The sequence below is a fragment of the Tympanuchus pallidicinctus genome, unplaced genomic scaffold, assembly GCF_026119805.1.
Source record: "Tympanuchus pallidicinctus isolate F22 unplaced genomic scaffold, pur_lepc_1.0 scaffold31, whole genome shotgun sequence".
NCBI classification, from domain to species: domain Eukaryota; kingdom Metazoa; phylum Chordata; class Aves; order Galliformes; family Phasianidae; genus Tympanuchus; species Tympanuchus pallidicinctus.
In genome coordinates, this window is record NW_026294749.1 from 8270851 (window position 1) to 8276850 (window position 6000).

A 6000-nucleotide genomic window follows, 5' to 3' on the forward strand; every position below is an offset into this window, starting at 1 on the left:
CTTTGTATGTTCTAATGATTAGCAAGAAAAAATTCCATAGACTACTTTTTAAGCAATGTTTTTTTGTGGGAAAACCCCAACAGGTTTTGTAGCAGTCTGTGTGACTCATGTAAGTCATTAAGGCCAGAGTCTGTCCATAGTAAACCTGTCATTATTGTGTGGCCAAGGTTAAAAAGAAAACATCTGTTTCATGATTCCACTCACTCTTCTAGCTCTATATCAATTCCTCTTGTAGCCAGAAAAAGAAGTGCTGAGAACCAACAATTCTTTGTAATTTCCAAAAGCTCAGTTTAAGATCCATTAGACAGCATCCCCCTGATAGTTTTCCTTGGCTAAAACATTATGTTTGCATCTGCAGCTCTCACAGGACTTCGAAGAGAAGAAGAGCAGTTACAGATTAGTACATGGAAAGCTCTTTAACTTTCAGCATGGAAAATAACACTTCTCTCTCTCTGCAAAAGGCCAAAAAAATTTCATTTACAAAGAGGATTATACACTCTTCACAAGAATTACTACTTTAAATTAAATAGAAATCAGAACCAAACCAGAAACAGACCATGAAAAAGCACAGGAATGTGTGTCTTGCTTGAGGTAACCTATTTTTCACGTGTCATGAATATGGGCTCTTTCACTTGACTTGTTTTGCATTTTTCATACTGTTCTAACAACCCTTTTAATGTCAAGGTTCATTTAAGGCCAGCATAAAACTATCTGCCCCTTTCCATACATGTTTAAATTCCTAAACGATGTCCAGATAGCTCTAGGAATTATTTTGCTTTCCTCTGTATCTGCCATCTCTCATTAAGGAGTCTTTCCCATTACCTGGCACCTGGAAATATGGTGTTCTGTGCATTAATTACTTCTATGGTAACTCTTTCACAGTCGTAACTGTGTCAGTCAAAGCCTATATTTGCTGAGAACCTAGATCCTGCTGTTAGCATGTAGTCAACATAGCCCTAGGCCTTGTTCTGAGATCCCTTTATTAAATGTTCACAAAGGCTTTTTTGTTGTTGTTGTTTAACATTAAGCCACTCACAGATCTGTATTCAATTCAAAACCATATTTACAATGTGGAAAGAAAATATCTGTTTGTGAAGCCGCTTTTGGCTGTGGCAGGAAATTGCTAATGAGCAGTTTCAGTGAATCCTGGCATTCCCACATGTAACATCTCCTTCTATCAGCACTAAAACTAACGAAGCTCATGGCTTGTGGTTGGACTCTCAGATGTTTCATAAGCTGATGCCTCTCACTGGAGACACTCCTTTGACTCAAGCATTTGTAATAGCCCCCTGTTGCGGTTTCTCTGGTGTCTAGTAAGGGCTGAGTTCATGCTGCAATCTTTCCTTGGTAGAGGAACAAAACAGTGTCTGTCTTCTCCATATAAGTACCCAGTTTCATAAAACTTTTATAACGACTGAGACGACTGTCTGTTTGTCCGACTTAGCTGAGATTGGTCAATAATTGCAGAAGTTACTGGGATAGGGATGAGTGAAATACTTCAGCCATTTTTCCTTAGGAAACCAGGCTCAGTGTTTTGCTTTATGTTGGTTCTTCTTTTTTAGCATCTCTATTGCCACAGTGTTCAAGTCTATGTTACTGAGGAGTAAATTAGTAAACTCCAGGAGAGTGCAGGCCTATGAAGAAAGGCTGAGGGAACAGGGCTTCTTCAGCTTGGAGAAGTCTCTGGGGGGACCTCATTCCAGTATTTAAAGGAAGCTTCTAAACAAGAGGGAGAATAACTTTTTACATGGGCAGATAGCGACAGGACAAGGAAGACTGGTTTTAAACTAAAAAAGGCGGATTAATTTAGGTGTTAGGAAGAAATCCTTTTCTCAGACGGTGTTGAGACAGGGGAGGAGATTGCCCAGAGAGGCTGTGGATGCCCCATCACTGGAGGTGTTCAAGGCCAGGTTGAATGGGGCCCTGTGCAGCCTGATTTACCATGTTGCAATGCTGACCACAGAAGATGGAGTTGGAACTGGATGGTGTTTAAAGCCCACCCAAAGCCAAACTGTTCCGTGGTTCTATGTAGATTACTCTGAAAATAATGCCTCCTATTAAGTGGAAACAACAACAGATACAAAGCCCTATTTAATACAGCAAATTCTCAGCTACAAAATGCTATTTTTCACCATAGTCTCTACCATCGGCTATGCATTTCTGATGAATAAGAGCCTGTATACCACACTCGTAAAAATCTGCACCAGCAGAGGTGACCCACAATTTCACAGCTGCTATGATGGTGTAATTGCTGGGAAAATGTTGCCCACACGGTCCATCTTTCATTGGCCTGAACAAAGGGAAGTCCGAAGGCACCAAATCCAGACTCTGTGGTGGGTGTGGTAGGACAGTCCAGCTAAAGTGATGTGCTCCATGGTCTTCAAACTGGTACAAGGCCTAGCATTATCATATTGCAGGAGAAAGGTTGTCTTCCTCTCTGGTCTGACTCTGGCAGTTTGAGCCGTCACCTCAGTCAGCATTATGATGCAGTGGTCAGAGTTGATGTCTGGTCCAGGTTCCTTGAAAACCAAAAGGATCACCCCTTTCCTACCCTGAAAGATAATGGTCAACATTTCACTCACTGAGGGCTGTGTCTTGAACTTTTACTTCTATAAGAAATTCACACGTTGCCACTCCATGGAATGTTGCTGTGATTCCAGCTTGTAGTGGTGAAACCAAACCTCATCACCAGTAATTATAAAATCCAGGAAACTATCAGGTTCAGTCTGGTATTGATTCAACAGGTCCTGAAAAATGTGCATATGGCCTTCCTTCTGCTCCACTGTGAGCATCTTTAGGACTTACCCAGTGCAAATTTTGTGATATTCCAACACTGCCACCATCTTTTCTAATGCACTGGAGCTGATATCCAACTCCATATACAGTTTCCTGGCCCTGTGGATGAACTGATCAAGACACTCTTGATTTTGTGGTGTGACAGCAGTGCCTGGCCATCCACAACGTGGTTTGTTTTTCACACTGCTTTTGCCACTGCTGAACTGCACCACCCATTGCCTCACTGTGCTCACACCCACTGTTTGGTGCCCATCACTGTTCAGCAAGTGTCAGTGAATGTAAATAGAGTTCAGTGACACAGCTTTGCTTCATATGCACTTCCATGTTAGATGTCATTTTGTTAGACAGCCCCTCTGCTGACATCTGTCGCACGGCAACAAAATGTAATGGAACACAGCTGGAACACCTACTGCCATACCACCAACATCTGCATCTGATATTGCAGGTCAGCAAAACAAAATGCAAGGCATTACTTTTGGCGCAGCCCTCCTATGATCCTGCTTAAACAGTCCATGGCCATCCCCCATAGGATTGAGGACTCTGTAATCATCCTTTAGTGTCTCAAACTCTCTTAGAGATTTCTGTTCCAGGCATCTTGCAGCACCAGAGCACTGCCCTCAGCCTGCTTGTGCAAGCAAACTATAGTAGGCATAAGTTTTTTGTACAGCAATTCCTTTTCCAATGAATACTTGCACCCTTTCTTTATTGGAAGGAATTATTTGTAAGGCCAGTTCTTCAGGGAACATCTCCGTACGTTGTGGCATTTACTTGACTCTGCTGCATGTTAGTTTAATTAGTCGCGTATTGACATTTTTGTTTGTCCTGCTTTGGTCCAGTAATCATGCCGTTATCCTGACTTTGATGTGAGTCTTTTTTACATCAAAGCCATCTTCTACACAAAATTTCACGCTCTGTATCAAATCCAATCTGTGGCACTTTGTGGTGAAACACCTCATTCCAAACAAAATGAGTGTGGCAGTGTGAGCTGAATGCTTCATAAAATATGCTTCTGGTGCACACTAATATGCACTTTGTTTCACTAACAGAATCCACGAGGGACCTTCAGGTACAAAAAGAAGAGAAAACTATTTGGCATTTCACCTGGAATTTCTTCATGTGTTAAAGTGAGTAATATATTTTAATATATTTGCTTATTTTTTCTATTTGAGGCCAATTTCAGTGAAGTATTTAATCTTATTTTCTTTAAACGTGAAAAGTTATTCGCTGTACTTGTCCCATCATTCCCAGAGGAAAAAGAGCTGCCAACATTTCAGAATATGCTTTACCATGGCCTTTTGCTGGGGTTATGCACTCTGAGACAGCACAGTCCTTCTAGCTCTGATCTGCAAAGAGCTTCCTTTTCCCTTGGAAGATATCCTTCAGCTCATCCTCAGAAGTTCTGCGCTCCCAAACTTCAGCTGAGATCAGTTTGTGATGACAGCAAGAATGCGATGGGATGTTTGTGGGTACTATACCTTTTCATACATCTTCATCTAATTAAAATGGAGAAATGTCCTATTTGCTGTCAGATCTCTGACTTCTACCTTAAGGACTGGATTTTGCTACAGTGGTGAATTTTCTAGAATAAAGGTGCTACTGACATTCTGTTTCACCACTTGAACTCTACCATGCTCTGCTAGTAACCGCAAATTCTTGCAATGTGTTGCTGTTCAGTGAAGTTCCTCCTATGTTATGACTAACACACCAAGTTTAGCTTGCATTATTTGCCACAGGATGCGGTGTTTTTTGGCAGGCTCATTTTGACCTCCACGTCTTCCTGCTCACACTTCTTTTCGTGCGTTTTCACATTTTATCATGACTCTAACATTTGAACACTGTTCTTCACAACTCTTCCTCTGGACAGCATAATTTCCTGGATGCAAAATCTGGTTCTTTTGTCACAGATCAATTTTAGATTAATTGTGCTCTTCTCTAATGTATATGTTGGCTCAGATTTTAACCCCTTGTCCCCATTATAATTTGGTTTTTTATTAGGGCTTAAAGCAGCCCCCCCATATTATCAGTTCATCTCTTCTCCCTTTGATTGTAAATTCTGTTCTTCTAAACTCTTTCTGTTCTCTTTGGAGGATATTTACATACTGCAGATGAGTAAGTGAAGTGAGAGGGGAATTCCTTATGCGGGCAACTACAGCATTTAAATTAGGCTCCTGCTCTGAATCGCTCTTAGAGAAGCTCCCACTCCCTCTCCAGCCCATTCCTTCTCTCTTTCCATTAATAATCTACAAAGATTATCCCTCTAATTTGCCTCCCTCATTTATAAGCCTAATTTTAAGCAGTCTGAGTACTCCTAAAGGTTCAAAAATGTATTTCTTCATGTGTTATATTTTTAGAAGCTGTAATGTCACACTTGTACAAAGTTATACAATTAGCCAACTGCTTGAGCCAACTGGAAGGTATTCAGACCACGCAATGATTCAGACACACTATTTCCCAAAATAAAGCTACCTTCTGACCAATCAGCCTCTTTTTGCTGGCATCCATTAATTTAACTTTCCCCAGCTGTCCTCTACACTTCACCTCTCTGGCAGAGCTGTAGTTGGTCTATCTTTCACTGAGGTTATTTTCCTCATTACCATCACCACTCTTGGCATCACATCCCAGTATCAAACACCACTCATCACCAGGTACCTGACAGAGCCCTGCTTCAGTCAACATCTGATGCTGTCTGATCAGCACTGCCTGTCCTAAGTCTCTGAATAATGCCAGTGTTTGCTTGTCACTGGATCATGTCCCAGCTTCTTAAAATGCAGTTATTCAGAAGGGGTGCTTCTCCAAAACGTTAATACTATACATCTCAATGTATTCTTCAGAGCAAATCTAAAGAAAAGAACATAACATAACAGTCAGCAATCTCTGAAGCATGTTCCTACCCTGGTGTGCCACTGTCTGATGGTCTTTGTCTGCGTTCAGCCATAACCAATAACCACAATCATAGAGGAATAGTGCTGTAGGGTGAATTCTGCAGAGGAGACTCCTAAGGCACTTCAGATGGCCACGTTAATCCATGAAGATCAATTCACAAACAAGACAAAATTGTCACAGCATTAAGAAACAAAGCACAAATAGGGGCACTAAACCAGGATATTTCTATTGAAAGTTATGCAGAATTTCTTTAACTTCCTTTCTATGCTCTAAAACATAGGAATACCACCTGTTTACTCTAGCATTACATGCACAATTACA